General features: G+C 34.9%; 1 long non-coding RNA gene and 1 pseudogene across 1 annotated transcript in view; one reads left to right on the top strand and one right to left on the bottom strand.

Moving 5' to 3' along the window:
- The window catches only part of LOC100683620, a 106117-nt pseudogene that overhangs the window by 76648 nt on the left and 8180 nt on the right, over nucleotides 1–21289 (top strand).
- Nucleotides 1210–21289, bottom strand: part of LOC102156199 — a 422250-nt gene continuing 402170 nt past the window's right edge. Inside the window, exons 8-9 of the long non-coding RNA XR_005369328.1 lie at nucleotides 12939–13020; nucleotides 1210–1273 (exon numbers count right to left, since the gene is read on the bottom strand). This is a non-coding gene — a long non-coding RNA (uncharacterized LOC102156199). The remainder of the gene's footprint in view (nucleotides 1274–12938; nucleotides 13021–21289) is intronic.

The raw sequence follows: 21289 nt of genomic DNA, 5'->3' as shown, positions 1-21289 counted from the left end.
ATGAAGAAAATATTGTTGCAAAAGTCATTCTCTGCACCTCTTTCGTTCTTTCAAAGATTTTATTTATTTGACAGGGAGAGAGAGAGAGAGAGAGAGAGAGAATGAGAGAGCATGACCAGGGGTAGGGGCAGAGGGAGAAGTAGACTCCCCACCGAACGGGGAGCCTGAGGTGGGGCTCGATCCTGGGACCCTGGGATCATGACCTGAACCGAAGGCAAATGTCCAACTGACCGAGCTGCCCAGGTACCTCCATTGTCTGTACCTTTAATCTTTCTAACTCTTATCTACATGTGTCATATTGAGTTGGACAAGACATTTTTTATTGTGGAAATACAGCACAACTAAATAGAGCAAAGACTACCACTCCATTCTCACCAGGTTACTCAAATTGCATGCCTTGATTTATTGGTAATATTTTTACTTAATTTTTGTATTTTTTAATAAAGTCAATTTAATCATTATATATATACATATGTATATATATATACATATATATATATATATATATATAAGATTTTATTTATTTATTCCTAAGAGACACAAGAGAGAGAGGGAGGCAGAGACACAGGCAGAGAGAGAAGCAGGCTCTATGCAGGGAGCCTAATGTGGGATTCATTCTCGGGACTCCAGGATCACGCCCTGGGCCGAAGGCAGACATTCAACTGCTGAGCCACCCAGGCATCCCCCATCATTATATTTTATTTTAAAAGTTGTTTTAATAAAAGAAACATGCAGAAAAAAGAGTATACAATGATTATACATCTCAATAATTTATTATGAAGGGAATATTTCCATTTAATCACTCCCAAGGTAAGCACGATCTTACTTTCTAAGATTATGGTCTGTTTTTCCCCAGGCATCTGGCTGCTATACTCACATTTTTGTTGGTCTATACCAGGGATAGAATTTGCTGCATCAAAAGGTAGGATTATATTTGATTTTAAAAGAACTCCAAACCACTTGTAAAACTGGTTATTTTATTTTCCATTTTTGTAGCAGTACCTGAGAGTTCCCATTACCTACATCTTTGCCAGCCTTCTTATAAGCAACATGGAGTTGTTTTATTTGTTGTGTTCGTCTGACAAATGTTTTCTTTTCATTAGAGCATTTCGTACATTTGTATTTCATAAATTGATGTTTTGTGATATAAATCTATAATATCACTATTTGCTTAATATATGTTCGACCTACCTCTTCCTCTCATTCATGAGTCCATCCAAAGCTATGCTCTGCTTTCGTGCCTTCTCAGTCACTTCTAGCTTTATCTGAGGCCCTGGAGAGAAAAGCAGTCCCAATTACAATTTTTATAAACATTCCACTGTATATGTTCATATATATATATATATTTTTTTATTTTATTTTATTTGAGAGAGAAAGAGAGAGCACATGAGATTGCATGTGTGGTAAGGTGGGAACAGAAGGAGAGAATCTTAAGTAGACTCTGTGCTGAGCATAGAGTCTGATACAGGGCTCTATCTCATGACCCTGAGATCATACCTGAGCTGAAACCAAGAGTCTAACTCTTTACCAACTGAGCTACCGAGGTGCCCCTGCATATGTTCATATATTAGTGGCTTTTATGTGCTAGACATTTTTATAAACCTTATCTCATTTTCTCTTTAAAAAAATATTTGCAAGAGAAGAGGGAAGAAAAGAGGAGGGGTGGGGAGACAAGTCAGGTAATGTGACTGAGGCTAGACTGACAGATTTAGGAAGCTGGAGAGGGTATGGCCTCAAGTTTACTTAATCTCGAAGTCCATACCATTTTCAGAGCATCACAGTGCCTTTTACAATAGCAGACTACTGACATTTGCTTTTTAAATAGGAAAGATTTAAAACATTTTATAATTCTACTTAACAAATGGCTGTATCTTTCTCTAAGAATATTTAAGTATAATTTTACAAACTTATATGTTTGGAAACCTATATGTCATATGACCCCCCCCCCCCCACACACACACTCTTATGTGTATATATACCTATAATACATATAATTTAAAATGTGCTCTTCCTCCTTTATTTATGTATATATTTGTATATGTGTTTATTTTTATGTATATATCTAAAATTTAGAATATATTTTCTTCTTTCTTTCCTTTAAAAAAATTATAATCAAAGAAGTCAACAAGTTATAAATACCTACTTTGAACTACTTCTTTTTTTATTTACTTATTTTTAAGATTTTATTTATTTATTATTCACAAGAGACACAGAGAGAGAGAGGCAGAGACATAGGCAGAGGGAGAAGCAGGCTCCATGCAGGGAAGCCCGATATGGGACTCTATCCTAGGACCCCAGGATCACATCCTGAGCCAAAGGGAGATGCTGAACTGCTGAGCCACCCAGGCGTTCCAGAACTACTTCTTAAATAAAAGACTTGTAATATAAAACTAAGGATTTTTAATATAAAACTAAGAAGATTTTGGGAAATCTAAAACTTCTAAATAATATTGACCTTATTTCTTAAAATACTTCTGTTTTTTCCTTCTTGGCAAATGTTAACAGAAATCAAATGATTTACATGATTTGCAATATATGATGCTGCTAAACTGCAATATCTGAAAAGTGTTAACACAAAAAAAATTACACGTATTAATTTTGGCCAGAGTAACCTCAATCATTTTAAACATTGAAATAGCCAGTTACTATTGATACTTCTCGTTTTTAAATGTTAGCATTATACCTTTACTTATTTTTTTAAATGTTTAAAATAGTCCTAAGAACAGTCGTATTCCAATATCATTGTTTGCTTCCCATATTGAAAACCTTACTTTTGCCAGTGAGCTAGCTGACTACCATTACAAACTTAAGGTGAAATATTTCAGATTTTGTTTTTTCTTGTTGAGTGTAAGCACCCATTGGCTATTAGAAGTCACCAGGACATTTTTAGAGAATCACATCTGTCCATGGTCCAGGAAAGTAACACATAAAACATCAACATCAGAAAGGCACGGGAGAAGTGTGTGTTCTTCCTTGGTCTGATGCTGAACCAGAATTCTCTGAGGGTTGCATTGAGAGACTCCCTTTCCTTTCTCTCCCTCCCTGTATACTGCCTAGTATGCTAGTGTGCCCTTCGGTTCTTGCTCTCAATTTCTTTCCTCCAAGATTTCCTCTGCCAGGATTGTTACTGTTTGTAAGAAACATCCAGAAGAGTTGGGCTGGGCTTTACCATTTCAAAGGATTTCCAGGTCAATGCTTTTCCTGTGATTTTAAAAGATGCAAACTCAATTTTACTATGGTGTTTAATGAACCTGTGATAAATATGAAAAATTCTATGTTTGAATTTAATGTAGGACCTGGATTCTTCATATTAAGGAATGATCGAGACATTAGGTCAGCTTTTCTTTGGAAAAGAAGTTATGCACAAGCAAAAAATATAGACAGGAGGAAAAAATAATTATTTTGTGCCCATTTTGTGCTAGCTACTACACACACCTTACCTTATTTAATACTTACTAACAATCTTAAGGTAATGACTATCACCTCTGTTTTGCAGAGGAATAAGCGGTAATATTATTTATAGGCAGTGTACAAATAAGGAGTTCAGGATCAAGCTCAGGTAAGCCTGCTTCCAAAGCCCCTGCTCCTTTCACAAAAATATCTGCCTTGCCAGACTTATAACTAATGCTGATGTTTGTTAATAATCAGACAAATAATACAATAAATCTATGCAGGGAATTCTTTTCTAACCTATTTGTCTCCATGCATGGGAAACAGGAAGTCATAATGGTGGATAAGAGCACAATTTTGGATGTCAGCAAGCATAGATTTCAATCTTGACTCTAATACTGATTAATTACTTTACCTCTAATATCTATTAGATATTAAAGTAGCCTCTGTGAGGCTCTGTTTTCTCATGTGTAAAATGGGAATAATAACAGCATCTAGATCATAAGGTTGTTATAAATAAGATAATGAAAATTAAGTGCTTAACACTGCATTACATATAATAAGAGTGCAAAAACATTGCTATAATTATATTATCTGTTGTGAACTTTAACACATGTAAAAACAATTTAGAACAATTTGCTTTATTAGTAGCAAAAAAAAGATTAAGTTCTGATTTACCACTGTGCTATACCTAAAAAGTGTAACTGTGATGGGCTGGGACTCAGCAATACAGACATTTACCATCATTTAGAAACATAAGTAAAAATAAAAAAATCTAAAATAAAATAATCTAAAATAAAAACGTAAGTAATCCCTAAATTGGGAATAAAAGCGTCAGTACAAGCTCAAGTGCATTTGCTTGTCATTAATGGACATTAGACTGACAAAGTAACTAAAGAATTGAAATGTCCGTTTCTTCAATTCTTTGTTTGAATATTCCTCTGGATCTAGTAAAGATTACAAACCATGGCTATCAATTGTAAATCCTCCTTAATGAAATCCAGGAGCATTACATGAGACTTTGAACCACTTGCAATTGTTTGGTTTAGAGCTTTCTGCAAACCAATGGTGCAGGAGGATTCCCCGCAACATAACAGCTACAGAAATGAACTATCAATAAATAACTTGTAGCTGTAAGGAACAAAGGGACTTATCCAGTTTAGCATTTTATTTCAGCTCAACAGCTATACAATTTGAAACTGGTGTCACTAAGGTTGAGTTTATAGGTTGTCATGACCACAGTTCCAAGCGCTGAGAGTTTTTTAGCACCTCATGGTATCACAGCAGGGGTAATTTTCTTATCATTAATTTTAATTTCTTTCTCTATCTCTTTCTCTTTGGCCTACTTTGCATAGTGACCTACAGAACATATCACCCTCTTATTCTTATCTAGGTCACAAACGGGAACAGGGAGAGATGTTATACTGCATTTAGTCTGTAGAAAAGAAGATTTTGTAATCTTTGGAAGGCATTGAAAGTCTAGTGTATCCAATTTGGTTCCACAATGAATATCTATCATTTTATCTCTAAAATAAACCATTTAAGTAAAATATATTATGTGTGAATGCTTACTCCCGCTCCCCATGTGATATAAGTCTAGTGGGAATATTTTTTTATAGTGTAACAAAATATTTTTGATTTTTTTCAGAAATGGCTTACATAGTAATTTGTGTCTAGTTTACATTTGTCATTCATCCACAGAAGAACCTGTGACTTATAAAAGCCATCACTGTGTCTTATTTTGTTCCCATGAGGGGCAATATTTAAAAATGAGCTGGACTGGGTTTCAATAAAACTTTATTTATGGGCTCTGAAATTTGATATCATATACTTTTTATGGTTCACAAAATATTCTTTATTTTTCCAAACATTTCAAAATGAAAAAACTTCTTATCTCATTTACCACACAAAAACGGTGGTGGGCTGGATTTGGCACATGGGCTGGCTCTAATGTGCTTACTCTTGCACAAGATGATTAAATTAAAAATGGGCATACTGTGCTCTTGATTTATAGAAACAAAGTGCACATCTATGAATATTTGTCTTACTTGTGGGAAGATAACCTGGCCATTCACTGAAAAGAGCATTCCCAAACTCTTCCACTAAAGTAGTGCAATAGGCTAATGCCTTCTTGACAAAGTAATAATCCTTTCACAAATAGAGCTAAATCAATTTTTTTTGTAAGTTACATAGATTTTATCTGATAGGAAAGAATCTATATTTATGGTCTATCTTCTCTAGGGATACCAATGTATAATTTGTTTTGGTTACAAAGACAAACTCATATTCTTGTATCATTAATAATATCAAATTCATTCATTAGTCTAAACCATACTATTATGCTTATGTAACAAATAACTATAAGAATAGATTTGCTTAATAGAAAACAAATATGTTGCAGGATATGTGAATGTTTGTTAAAGGAGCTAACTACCACCTTTAATTTTGGGGGTGTCAAGGAAGCTCACTTTTGTAAGTAACCAAATAATTGTTTTTTCTAAAGTCAATGATCATGGCAATAAAGTATAAGTAGAACCCTAACTTCATTTCTTAATCTCTTTAGGCCTCAGTTTCTTCAAGGATTAAAAAACAACATTGTTTTAGGGCACCTGGGTGGCTCAATCAGCCAAGCCTCTGACTTCAGCTCAGGTCCTGATCTCATGGTCCTGGGATCAAACCCAGGTCTGGCTCCACATTCAGTGTAGAGTCTGTTTGTCCCTTTGCCCCTCTCCCTGCTCATGTTCTTGTTCTCTCTCTATATCTCTCAAATAAATAAATAAAATCTTTAAAAAAACCAACAGTGTCTTTTCATGGTTTTATGTAAGTCCTTTGTAAATGGTGACTTGCTTTAAACATACAAAAAATTATTACTTTAACTATTTCAAAGTTCAAAAATTGTGAATACATATATATGTATATATGTATAATTTTTAAGTAAAAATATTGAATTTATTCAAAAGTTGGAATTAGATATTAGAAATAGGAACTTATTTGAATGTGACGTATGTGTATTTGTGGGGATAGGACATAAGATAGATGTGTATATATATGTAAGAGCTTAAATTTACATTTTAAACATATAGTTTCAATGAATTTGCCAACAGGTCTCTTAAACCTAACCTCCTTCCCCAGAAAAAGTTATATGAAGTTGTGCTGGGGAATATGACCCAGTTTTTCAAATTAGCATTCATGAAGTTTGATAGTTGAGTCTTTGCAGAACATATTGAAAATGTAGCTCTAATTGTTTACAACCCCTTCCACTCCTATGTTTTTTAATTATCAGCATTTAGAAAGCCCCGAGGATGCATTTATGTGAATAAAGAGAACCTACAATCACATGGTGAGGTGACTGCTTTTTCTTTATTCTGAAGATTTACTGTCACAAAAACAAGTTTATATTTTGTTGCTGATTTAAGTTTTAAAAATTAACGAATATTCATTTTTAAAAAGTAGAAACACTGAAAGGTATAAAGAAGACAAAAATTCACACATTGTCCCACTTTTCCAAATAAAATCACACTTAATATTTTGGTGAATTTTAGATTCATTTACATTTAAATTATTGAAATTAAAATTTACATAAAATTTGCATGCCAATGCTTTTAACTTAATATTATGCCATAATTGCTTTCCTAGTGTTGTCATATAGGATGCAAAGGCATCATTGTAGCAGTCAGGGCTTGATCAAAAGATAAAAGAAGGGATTTTATTATAAGGATTTGATCTTATGCAGCTGCGAAGGCAGGATAAACAGTCTATGTGAAGCTGTCCTTTGGTGCAAGAGCCTGAAGTTAGCAGGGCAGGCCATCTAGGGAGAAGGAGAGCCAGAAAGTAGAGGAGTCTAATACTCTAGGAACCCAGCAGGGTGATCTGGGACTGATAAAACTGGACTGGAACTGAGACTGGCTTCTCACAGCCTCCAAACCTCCAGCTTTGATGATGGAGAGAACCTGCAAAGAGTAGCAGGCATCCTCCCTCAACTGGAAAACACACACGTGGCCCCCAGCTGGGGATGGTGCTGAAGGAGCATCTTGGGGAGCTGAAGGAGCTACAGCCTGGCTGCTAACCCACCCAACAATGACAAGCAGGATCTGCAACAGGAAGGGGTACTCCTCATGGCACTTCTCCATGAGAAAAGATACAGATGCCCAGCTTTACTTCACTTGCCAAATCTCACTGGAAATGGCCCATTCTAGCATTCCTAATTCAGAACTGTGCAGAAAAGGGAAATACATATCCTGCTTAAGTGAGGACAGTACAAATCTACCACAATCATTTTCATTTTATTGCCTATACAATAGTTCACGAAGTGGGCATACTATAATTAGTACCACAATGTGCAATGATTGAATATTTGGGAACTCTGAGGTGCCTAATAGTATTTATATATACTTTATTGTTTTGTGCATTGTCTCAATGGGTCATGGTAGTTGGCATTTGTTAGTTGTCAAAATTTACTGATTCTTCTGCTGTTTAACCCATCTAATACCTTCCTTCTGGTTTTAGCTTAGGTGTGAAGATCAAGAAGTCTGTCCTGATTTTATAAAACTTGTTTATGGTCCTCACGGTACTAGCATAATACTCTATCCTGGCTCTACTACAGAGTCCTTATTTTTCAGTGTGATTGCATAAGCACCTGTGTCTCTCACTAGATTCTAAATTACTTGAGGGCAGACAAAGTATCTCACTGTTGGATCTCCAGTTTTTAGAAATAGGTAAGCAATCAGTGCTTTTGAATTTATGAAATCAAACTGTTAGCTAAACCAAGAAGATATATTCTTTTTTTCTATTTGTTTTCCTTATTTTAAAATATACTCTGGGAAGCCCGGGTGGCTCAGTGGTTTAGTGCCGCCTTCAGCCCAGGACATGATCCTGGAGACCAGGGAATGAGTCCCACATCAGGCTCCCTGCATGGAGCTTGCTTCTCCCTTTGCCTGTGTCTCTACCTCTCTCTCTCTCTCTGTCTCTGTCTCTCATGAATAAATAAATAAAATCTTTTAAAAAATAAAATATTTTATTTTCACTGATTTATTTATCTGAGTTTTCTTCAGAAAAATGAAGACCAGCTTTCCTCTGGCCTCGTTTCACTACCAAATAACAATGCTTTGAGATTTTCTGTTTTGGATTCATTATTAATCTTTTTAGCTCTAATTTAATTTAATTAAAAACTTTAAAAAATTGGATTATAGTTGATACACAATGTTACATTAATTTCTGGTGTACAACAGTGATTTAACAACTCTATATGCTATGCTATGCTCGCTGCAAGTGTAGCTACCATCTGTCACTATACAATGCTGTTATAATACTGTTGACTGTATTCCCTATACTGTATGTCTCATTTCTGTGACATGGATCAACTATTGTCAAAGTTAATAAGCAATAGCTAAAAAAAAAAAAAAAAAAAAAAGCAGCAGCTATGTACCATACTTCTACTAAGTATATAGTGAAGAAACTCCAGTTAATTCATTGCTGTTCTTTCGTCAAATATTCACGTGAACGAAATATTAATCCTGATATTCATGCCATTGTCTCTGATTCATCTATTATTCAGAGTGCTTCTACAAATAATAGCTTCAATTTGAAGATCAGAGGAGAGACTTTGAATGAAAGACAAACTCAGGAAAATGTAATGTCTGAATATTTTATTTTCTGTTACTACTGTCAGTATACTTAAAAGGTTCATTTTTGTGCTATTCTAAACATAATGAATTATTGGAGTCCTATTTAGGTTAATGAGTTGGGAGTGCTGGAAAGGTAGTAGGCTTATCTCCAAAATTTGATGGCTATACCTAGTATAATACTTTCTATGATACGTTTTTTTTTTTTTTTGCATATTTTGGCTTTTTGGTAAGTCTAAAGTAATTAATTATAAAATAGTTACCATGTTTTTAAAAACATTTTGTTACCAATAACTCATTCTTTTCATCATTTGATGATATCTTTGGGTTTGAGATAAATAGCTATAATTCCAAGTGCTCTCTTCTGTTAGATTTGCTCTCCGTAGCTGATCTTTGCTGTGTTCTCCATCTCTGACAGATTTCAATATTACTTATTTCTGTCAAACCAGCTGCCCCAAGATGGCAGCCAGGAGATGATTACACACTGGCAATGATGAGGTGAGCTACAGTGGGAAGTGTCAGTTGTGCCTGAAGATATGTATGGTGTTTTAGTTCATTCTTTCTCAAATCTTGGATCTTTGTATTTTAAGGAACATTTTTCAGTGACTGCCTTGGCAATTATCCCTGAATAAACAACTGAACTCACTGAATTATTGAATCATACTCTGAGCTTTTTGTAAATTCAGTTATATTACTTTCAGGTGTACAATATAGTGATTCAAAAATTCCGTACATCATCTGGTGCTCATCAAAACAAGTGAACTACTTAATCCCTATCCCTTATTTCCCCATCCCTCTTTCACTGACGCACTCTGTTAACCATCAGTTTTGTTCTCCATAATACAAGTTTGTTTCTTGGTTTGTCTCTCTTTCTTTTTTTCCCTTTTGCTCATTTGTTTTCTTAAATTCCACATATGAGTGAAATCATATGGTATTTGTTTTCCTCTATTTTACTTAGCATAATACTCTCTGGTTCCGTCCATGTTCTTACAAATGGCATCTTTGCCAACACTTGTTGTTTCTTGTGTTTTTTATTTTAGCCGTTCTGATTGGTGTCAGGTGATGTCTCATTGTAATTTTGATTTGCATTTCCCTAACGGTGACTGATGTTGAGCATCCTTTCATATGTCTGTTGGCCATCTGTAGGTCTTCTTTGGAGAACCATCTGTTCATGTCTTCTGCTCATTTTTAATTGAGTTATTTGTTTTTTGGGTATTGAGTTGTATCAATTCTTTATATATTTTGGATACTAACCCTTTATTGGATATATTAGTTACAAATATCTTCTCCCATTTAGATTTACTTCTTAGTTTTGTTGTTTCCTTTGCTCTGCAGAAGCTTTTTACTTTGATATAATCCCAATAGTTTATTTTTGCTTTTATTTCCCTTGCCTTAGGAAACATCTAGAAAAATATTGCTATGGCCAATGTCAGAGAAATTACTACCTGTGATCTCTTCTAGATTTTTATGGTTTCTAGTCATTGCATTTAGGTCTTTAATCCATTTTGAATTTATTTTTGTTTGTGGTATAAGAAAATGGTCGTTTCCTTCTTTTGCATGTAGCTGACCAGTTTTCCCAACACCATTTGTTGAACAAACTTTCCCATTGGATATTCTTTCCTATTTCTTTGAAGTTTAATTGATCATATAATTGTGGGTTTATGTCTTAGTTTTCTGTTCTGTTCCATTGATCTATGTGTCTCTTTTTGTGCCAGTACTATACTATTTTGATTGCTGCAGGTTTGTAATGTAACTTGAATTCTGTAATTGTCCTACCTCCAGCTTTGCTTTGCTTTTCCAAATTGTTTTGACCATTTATGGTCTTTTGCAGTTCCATATAAGTTTTAGGATTTGTTCTAGTTCTGTGAAAATGCTGTTGGTATTTTGATAGGGATTGCATTAAATCTAGAGATTGCTTTGGGTACTATAAACATTTTAACAATATTTGTTCTTCCAATCCATGAACAGGGAGTGTCTTTCCATTTCCTTTGTGTTGTCTTCAATTTTTTTATCAATGTTTTATAGTTTTCAGAGTATAGGTCTTTCACCTCTTTAGTTAGGTTTATTCCTAGTTATCTTATTATTTTTGGTGCAATTTTAAATGGGATTATTTTCTTAATTTCTCTTTCTGCTGCTTCATTATTAGTATATGGACATGCAACTGATGTTGGCACATTGATTTTCTATCCTGCAACTTTACTGAATTATCAGTTCTAGTGGTTTTTTGAATACCCTCAGATTTTTTAAATAGTATCCATACATACTATGTTGTTTTACTGATTGGAATTAAGTGAAAAGTTATATATGAGAAATATTACTACTTGGATTATACAATTTTGAAATATTATCTTTGTCACTTTTGGATTCCTGGATGTATTTGTGCTTAAACTTATTCAAAAATTATTTTCTCTAGTGATAAGAGAGATTATAATTCAATGAACTAATTTTATTCTTCCTGTGTGATTTCAATTTCTTCTTCATAGACTAAAGTGGACCTGTTAGATTCATTTCATTTCATTGTATGGAATACCTTTCACCTGACCGGTACCTTCAAGTAGTAATAAATATTCAGTTCTCAAAAGCTGAACAACTGATTTGCAATGTGAAAAAGGACAGGGAAGAAAGAGTTGAAGTGGCTGAGGATTGTTGCTATTTCAGAATCAAGCATTTTCATCTACAGATCCATATCTTACTTCTTAATCCTAATGCATAGAGCAATGCCAAAAATAGAGAGGATAATCAATAACTTTTCAGATGAAAGAAAAGTCAATAGTGCCTGATAGAAAAATAGGCATTACATTAGCTGATACTTCTGGGAATATACCTACAGCTGATAATTCTGGGAATATACTTCAGGTATCTTATTCTTGAAGTTGGTATTCTCTATGGGCTGGGAAACATGAGACATGAGAAAAATGAGACATGAGAAAGATGTCTTTTAGTACAGTCTGCATCACCCCACCTGCCAGGCAAAAGTTGGAAACAGGAACACTACAAACTCATTGATACTTCCTGATGTATGTAATTGGTGCTCCAGCTTTTTTCTCTTTTTCCTCCTCTTACAAAAAGTATAAAATAAATTCCCTTTGAAGTCTCTTCAAGCATCCTTTAAGTACAGTGGTCCCATTTACAGTTAGTGGTGTAAAAGCAGAGCCCTATACCACTTTTCCTTTAAAATATGCTTATCTGTACACTATAAACTAGATCCAAAAAAAGACCATGGCCCGGCTGGGGACACAAGGAAATAAAGAAGAAACTGACATGAACCTACACATGTAACAGAACTACTAAGCCCTTGCTCTACCTTCCCATTAGTTTATATGATAGCAAGCCAAAAGATAGGGGCTTCTATTTAGATTTTGATAAATTTAAACTAAATGAAATGCTATTATTCTCAATTGTAAAACATTTTCAAAGACACAGTGAGTATAGTGTTTATTTTAGATTCTGGGTCATTCCTAAAAGGGATTTGATTTGGGTTGCATATGTACATACAATGAATGGTAAGCTAGGAGAAATTTTTTTTTTTAAGATTTTACTTATTTATTCATGAGACACACAGAGAAAGAGGCAGAGACACAGGCAGAGGGAGAAGCAGGCTCTCTGCGGGGAGCCCAACGCAAGACTCAATCCCAGGACCTGGGGATTATGACCTGAGCTGAAGGCAGATGCTCAACCGTGGAGCTATCCAGGTGGCCCACAATAAAGTTTTCTATGGAATTTTTAGAATTGATCAATAAAATAGTTTCTTTTCTTTTCTTTTTTTTTTTTTTTTTTTTTTAAAGATTTATTTATTTATTCATGAGAGACAAAGAGACAGGCAGAGACACAGGCAGTGGGATAGGCAGGCTCTCCACAGGGAAGCCCAGTGCGGGACTCCATCCCGGATCCCGGGAACACGCCCTGAGCCAAAGGCAATATGCTCACCTGCTGAGCCACCGAGGCCTCCCAATAAAATAGTTTCTTATCTTCCTAGTTGTCAGGATGTACAGCTCCATAAAATGAATGCCTATGGATTACAGAGGAGACAGATACATTATTTTTCCTGGTATTAAAACTTGTAAGACATTTCTACTGTGGTTATGAAGGAGAAACGATATAACGCACTTAACATTTTCATGATATATATAATAGTGAGTTTCAAATAACTGTTCCTTAATGAAGGTCGATGTTATAATGCCAAAGCATAGTTCATTTATTTTCAATATCTAGATTGATCCAAGAATATATTCAATCAGTATACAATGGTTCTTACTAAAGGTAGACAAATATCAATAGACTATTAAAGAATCCCAAAATAGATCACACTTTTCTATTCTATTCTATTCTATTCTATTCTATTCTATTCTATTCTATTCTATTCTATTCTATTCTATTCTATTCTTCTATTCTATTCTTTCTTTCTTTTTCTTTCTTTCTATTTATTTATTTAGGAGAGAGAGAGAGGGAGAGGGAGAGGCGAGGGAGGCGCAGAGGGAAAGAAAGAATCTTAAGCAGGCTTCATGCCCAGCAGGGAGCCTGACATGGGGCTTGATCTCACAGCCCTGAGATCATGACTTGAGCTGAAATCAAGAGTTGGATGATTAACAAATTGAGCCAGTCAGGTGCCCCTAGACCATTCATTTTTAACAAAAGTGCTAATAAGGAATGAAAGCTTTTTCAATAAGTAGATATCCATATTGAAAAAAATGAACTTCAACTACTATAATGCACCATTTATAAAAATTAATTAGTTATGGGTTGTAGATCTAAATTTAAAAGCTAAAACAATAAGGCTTCTAGAAGAAAATCCAGGAAAATATCTTCACAACGAGGGAATAGATCTAGATTTTTTTTTTTTTTTTGGTCAGTAAAATAAGAAAAGGCCTTACTATTGCTACTGGTAATTGTTCTCTGTCTTGTAACTTCTTTGTCCCTCCTTCCCTCTCTTGCTATCTTCTTTTCTGATTCATTGATTTTTTTTTTTTTTGGACATGTTTTGATTCTATTCTCATTTTCTTTTTTTTTGAAACTTCCATAGATGTTTTCTTTATGTATACCTTGAGACTACATAAAATATCTGATAGTTATCATAATCTTTTTTAAGCTGATAACTTCAATTGCATATGAAACCATACTATTACTCTTCCCCCACATACATTAAGTTATTGACATTACAAATTACGCCTTTTTAGATTGTATACCCATTATTATAATAGATAAAGTTTTTGAAAGACTTTATTTTTCTAGAGCAGTTTTCCACAGCACGATTGAGGAAAAGATACGGAGTTCTCATTCTTCCCTGTCCCATGCATACATTGTCTCCTTCATTATCCACATCTACCACAACAGTGGTGTATTTGTTAACACCACCAATGAACCTACACTGCCTCATCATAATCATTCAAAGTCTAGAGTTTACATTAGGATCCATGCCAGGTATTGTACATTCTGTGGATTTGGATAAATGTATAATATCATGTACCCATCATTTTAGTATCATATAATTTAATATGATAAATATAATATAATAGTATCAGATAATTTCACTGTCTTAAAATTTTTCTGTGCTCTACCATTTTTTCCTTCATTTCCTTCCCACTGACCAAGCCCTGGAAACTACAGATCTTTTCACTGTCTCCATAGTTTTTCCTTTTCCAGAATGTCATTTATTTGTATGCATACAATATGCAGCCTTTCAGATTGGCTTCATCCACTTAGTAACATGCCTTTAAGTTCTGTGTTTTTTCATGGCTTGATAGCTCATTTCTTTTTAGTGCTGAATAATAATCCATTATTTGGATGTGTTTACCATTTATCTATTCATCTACTAAAGGAAATCTTTGTTGCTTCCAAGTTCTGGCAATTATGATTAAAGCTGCTATAAACATCCTTCTGTAGGTTTTTATGTAGACATGTTTTCAATTTCTTTGGCTAAATACCAAAGAGCATGATTGCTGGATTGTATGGTAAGATTAAGTTTAGTTTTATTAAAAACAACCAACTGTCTTCCAAAGTGGCTATGCCATTTTACATTCTCATCAGCAATGAAGGAGAGGTCCTGTTGCTCCACATCCTTATCAGCATTTGGTGTTGTCAGTGTTCCAGATTTTAGCCATTCAAATAGTTACATAGTAGTAGCTCATTGTTGTTTGAATTTGCAGTTACTTGAGTTCCTAGGGGTCCCTTTTCTGTGCCTCTGCCTTCTCTAGCCTTAAAACATACAAATGCCAAATTACAGAAATTTCCTGGTATCATTTTTTCAGGAGCTTTTAATCTCTTGTTCCCTCTGGTATCTATTTGAGATACTGCAGGTTCTCTGGAGCTGCTGCAGGCCACCCATCTCTCTTTAGAGAGATTTTCTCAGTGGTTTGAGTTGAGTGAGACAGAAACCAGTTCCTTAGACAACCCCCTGAAAAGTCTGAACATTGGCTGTATGGTCTTTTCTTTCCCTTCCCAGCAAGAAGTTGGGAGTTTTCTCCTGAAGTGTCGTGCTGAGATGGGGGAAGAGACTAAGGTGAAAAATCAGAAATTTTCCTACTGGATTTGATAAGGCTGGTGCCATGCTCACTTTAGGAGGAAGGAGCCTCTAAACTGGTTTCTGAATTTCCCACAAAGGGCATTCATCCATGTATCATTGCTGAGTCTGTCTCTGTGAGAGGAGGGATGGTTTTTCTATAGTCAGAAGTACTGTGTGCTCTCTGGGCATCCAATACTGTAGCCATGTGGAAGAGTGTGGCCTGGTTTTTTGGCTGTTACTATCACCATGAAAAATTAGTAGATCCAACTTCATTAGTATTCATCTGAATACTTAGACTATCCAGATCCTTTGTCACATCTGTGAATGAGATTAGAAACCCGGAAAAGCTAAAAGTATTGAGTAACCATTATGGATTCATCTCAGAGCAAAAGGACAGGACTTAGATGTGAGAGTAAGTACATTTATTTTGGGATATCAACCCATTTTTATACTCACTAGAGGTAATTAGGTCCTGATGAAGACAAGCTTTCCTTTATATTTCTTTTATTTTTTAAATCACCTAAATAGGTTATATAAGATTGCTTCTTGCAAGAAAATAATGGATCTGTATAAGGATAATTTTAAAGGGATACTATGTACTCTAAACTAATCTTTACAAAGTCAGAAGTCTTGTTAATAATTGCCAGATTTTTTCAGTCCCTAGATATATTAATGACTCAATCAGTAAATAATTTTGTGACAATCAGAAATCAGGGATATAAGATTTCCAGTGAGATGCTGAAAGACACTGCAGATGGGCAGAAATATATAGGTCAGATTAAGATCTGCTTGTTTCCAGGTATTTTTATATTTAACACATTTGCATCAGTAACATGCAAGGTTTTTTTTTAGCAAGATTTACAACACATCAGAAAAAAATTTAGAAGGTCAGAAATAATATTAATGTCTCTAGACATTCAGGAAGAACATATCCACACACTAGCAAGTTAAGCTCTGAAAAATACCTTTCCAAATTGCTAAAAAATAAATGGAGTTTAAATATCACTTATTTAGAACTTATATATTAATTATTTAACAAATATCTCTTGAAACTGCGTAAAAACAGTTGTGAAAACAATTTGATGAATAATTTTATGGTTTATACACAAATAACCATAATAAAATTCATTATGAAATTAGTACCACAGGAAAGATGTAAATATATTACAGAAATTCAGAGGATGGAGTGACCACTGCATTGGAGCAAAAAGGCTATTAGCTCTTGAGGGAAATAGCTGTGCTTATGTTATATTGTTCACTAGGGCATATCACAGGGTAAGGAATAATTGAATGAATGAATTCAAATGTACTTCTTCAATATGGTAGTTCAATTTTAGCTGTGTCAATTTTAGCTGTGTCATGATTTACAGAGAAAGGAAGAGGATGCACTTCAGGCAGAGTAAGTAGTACACTTTGAGCCATTAAAAAACAAACAAACACAAAACTATAGGACATATACTAAACAATTAATTCAGTTTAAGTGAGAAATTATGTATGAGGAGGCTAGCAAGGAGGATGAGAGCCACTTTGTAGAGGTGCTTTAGCTATTACGCACTAGGTAATTGGGAGCTAGTAAGGATTTTGAGCAGGAGAGTAATAGGACTAAATATCCTTTGGAAAAATTAGTCTGATAGAAATATATAGGATAGACTAGAGGTAAGAGAAACTCATTAGACAAGTGCACTATTTGTGGCAAGAGTTAAGGGCCTAAAGAGAAATGGGGATATATATGAAATTATATAATGGAGGCAGGATTGTTAGACTTACTGACCAACAGGATATAGATAGTGAGGTAAAAGAGGAGAGAAAAATTGAAATAACTTAATTTTCCAAACCTGATTAAGGTAGGGAATTTTGCCATGACCGGAAACACTGAAGTTAGAAAGGGGGGTTCGTCTGAAGGGAGAAGGAAAGAGGTCACATTTACAACATCTGATAGGACATTAAAGTGATGGAGTACACAAGGTAGTTGAAAAACAGAAGTGTAGGAAGATGTTAGAGATTCAGACTGGGGAAATCATTGGTCAAGAAGTAATAATCAAATCTTAAGTTAATAAAGTACTAAAGGAAGAGAGAAGGTCTGGAGAAAAGGGGACAGATAAATGCTTGGGAAAATGTTTCTGTGTATGGCGCTGAAAGGAGAAAATGGAGTCAGTTCTGTGTAGAGACAGATTGATTTGGGCTATGGCACTAAAATGATGACATATAATCATGAACCTAAGAGCAAATTCTTAAAGTGTATTTGTATTTGGGGTTCATGAAGGTAATGAATGTTTAATATAAATACATTTTATGAATTTATTTAACTGACTTTTTGTTAGATCATTTTAATTTTTATTTTACTGTGGTAAAAACACTGAACATGAAATCTACCGACAAATTTTTCAGTGTATTATACATTTTTGTTGATTCAAGGTACAATATTGTACAGCAGATTTCCAGAGTTTATTCTTGCTTGACTGAAATTTTGTGCCTTTTAATAGTGATTTCTTCTTTCTCCCTCCTCCCAGGCCCTGACAAACACCATTCAAAAACCTTTGATTCTATGAATGACTATTAGATAGCTCATATAAGTGGAATCATGTAGTATATGCCTTTCTCTGACTGGTTTATTTTGTTTTGCATAATGTCCTTAAGGTTTATCTATGTCATCACATATTGTACCATTTCTATCTATTTTTTTAAGGCTGAATAGCATTCAATTGAATATATATATATACCAGATTTTCTCTATCCATTCATCTATCAACGGACATTCAGGTTTTACAGAAATATAGTCTTTTTAAGAAATGGTTTGGGAAAACTGGATATCAATATACAAAACCATACATGAAAATCAACTCAAAATGGATTAAAGACTTAAATGTAAAGCCTGAAACAACAAAACTCCTAGGAGAAAACATTGGGAGATGTTTCACCACATTGGTCTTGGCAATGATATGGTACCAAAAGCATAGGCAACAAAAACAAAAATAGACAAGTAAGGCTACATCAAACTGAAAGCTTCTGTACAGTAAAGGAAACTATCAACAGATTGAAAAAGAAACCTATGGAAGGGGAGAAAATACTCATAGACCATTTATCTGACAGGAGTTAATAACAAAAAATGTAAGAAATTCTTACAACTCAATAATAAAAAAAACTAATAAACCAATTAAAAATGGGTTAAAAACTTGGATAGATATTTCTCCAAAGAAGACTTACAAATGGCTAAGGTCACTAATCATCCAGAAAATGCAAACCAAACTACAATGACAGCACCTGGCACCTATTTTCAAAAACCGACCTCCATGCTTTGGAGGCAACAGAGATTGGGATAAAGAGGAACAAAAGCTTTATTCTTTTGCCAGGTGAAGGAGGTTGCAGCAGGCTATGGCCTTCAAAAAACTGCAAGCCTGCCAGGAAGAAGGGACTGGGGAGTTTTTATAGGGAAACACAGGATCTAGTTGATTTTGACAGGAATTGTGTAGATACTGCCAACTGGGACACCAGGCACCCACACCTTTAGGGTGGTACCGGGTTCCTGAAACAAAAGACCAGGAAGGAAGGAGGGGAGGTTTGCAGAAGAGAGGAAAAGTGTTATTTAAAAATCAAACTTCACTGCAGCATTAGTGTAGCCATTTTGATTTTTGTAAAACTTTATGGTTTTAAGCAGTTTTACTATCAAGATGATTATTATTCTGTGCTCATTGCAGCACTGGTCACATTAATTACGTTTTTTAAAAGATTTTATTTACTTATTTGACAGAGAGAGACAGAGAGAGAGCCTGTGAACACACACAGGCAGGGGGAGGGGCAGAGGGAGGAGAAGGAGACTCCCTGCCTAGCAGGGAGCCAGATGTGGGGCTGGGGCTCAATCCCAGGACCCTGAGGGCACATCCTGAGCTGAAGGCAGAAATTTAACCAACTGAGGCACCCAGGCACCCACATTAACTATTTTTTAAAGGATGGTTTCATTATTCCATATTTGCATACCTCAGAATTTATTTTTCACTGTTGTGCAATTGACTTATCTTTCATTTATATCTTCCAAGTTTATTGCTGAGCAACAACAGAGCTTTTCTTTCACCTGATACTTCTGTGCTCAAGAGATCTCAGATAAAAGTTAAAGTTAGGTAAATCTCTTCATCCATTAGGATAGTGATGACAAAAATACCAGATACTGGGTGGCTTATAAACAAGAGAAATTTACTTCTCCCAGTTCTCAAGCCTGGAAGTCCAAGGTCAGGGTGCCAGTATGATCTAGTTCTGGTGAGGAGCCTCTTTCAGAAGGGGTCTTTGAGGACAAGCTCTCTGAGGTCTCCTTTACTATTGAGTTGTAGGAATTTCTTATATTTTTTGTTATTAACTCCTATCAGATAAATATATCTTTTATATGTATATCTTTTATAAATATATATATATAGTACCTATAGTCACTAATCGCATTCATGACGTTTCTGCCCTCGTGACCTAATCACCTCCCAAAGGCCTCACCTCCTGATACCATCACTTTGAAGGTTAAGACTTCTAATAAGAATTTGAGGGGAATGCAAACATTATCTAAAGCAGTTAAGCTTTACAGTCTTTATAAACATGACTGCATGGTGGGAAGTTCAGGTTTATCCCTTAGCTCCCTTAGAAATGTGGATAGGCCCCGAAAATTCCAATGAAAAAGCTACCAGGCACTGAAAGAACAGGGGGAGTTCAGCCATAAAGCAGGTGAGCCTTTTATCCTAATCAAGACCAGTGGTTCCCAAATTTTGCTGCTTATTAGAATCATCTGGGGGAGCATTTTAAAATCCCAATGCCCAGGTCTCATCTCATACTAATTAAATGAGAAAGTCTGAGGATAGGAACCAGACATCAACATCTTTTTTAAAGTATACTCCCTCAGCCCAAGGTATAGAAAAATTGGGGAACCACTGTACTGAGTTAAAGAAATACTGATGTTGCAGTAACTTCTATGACCAAATGTTAATCGTCTCTACTTAAGCTAACTCTTTTGTATTCTTTACCTGAGCTAAGAAGAAAATGGTTTTCACACCTATGAATTGCTTCCTGGGCCAGAGGGTCAGAACTAGACTTACGGCAGTGAGCTTGCTTCATGGTCTCAGAATGGGAAAACCCAGACCTTAAGCTCTGCATTTATTTTTCCTTTCCTCATTCACATGGCCCTTAGTTACTTGCTCGAATTGCTTGTCCTAAATGAGATTTTTTTTTCTTTTTTTTGCATGATTTCTTTTCCCCTGCCGTAATTGTCTGGTTTGGTTCTATTTCTTGTGATCCCTGCAAAAGCGACTGTAGTCTAGGATCATGTTTGCTGAGTCACCTCTCCCACTTGATTTCATTCAATTAGGAAAAGGTTACCAACAGCAATTGCTTCTAGCCCCTTCAATTTACTCACAGTTTCTATCTTATCAGTATGTATTTACATGGAATCATCTTGTGTACTGACCCCAGCACAGGTCATTAAGTTTCTGTGCACGATTTAAGTGTCCTACATAGAGGAACACTACTGTTAGATGCTTATTCCCTCATGGAGGCACTATACAAAGTAGCAGGAAGTCTCATCAAGGATGTTTGTTGTTGAAAAAGTTAGTGTTTAGTCACTGCATTAGAGTTTTCATTAGATTGCGAAGTGTCATGTATTTACTTCTTTCTTCATATCTATGTATATGTATAGTATGTATAGTAATATGTAATATTATGTAATAATAATACATTAATACATAATATGTATTATGTAATAATATATTAATATGTATGTATTATGTAATATGTAATTAATACATATTAA

The sequence above is a fragment of the Canis lupus genome, chromosome 14 (genome assembly GCF_011100685.1).
Source record: "Canis lupus familiaris isolate Mischka breed German Shepherd chromosome 14, alternate assembly UU_Cfam_GSD_1.0, whole genome shotgun sequence".
NCBI classification, from domain to species: domain Eukaryota; kingdom Metazoa; phylum Chordata; class Mammalia; order Carnivora; family Canidae; genus Canis; species Canis lupus.
Note: the sequence above shows the minus strand (reverse complement) of the source record. Positions and strands in the feature narration are given on the sequence as shown.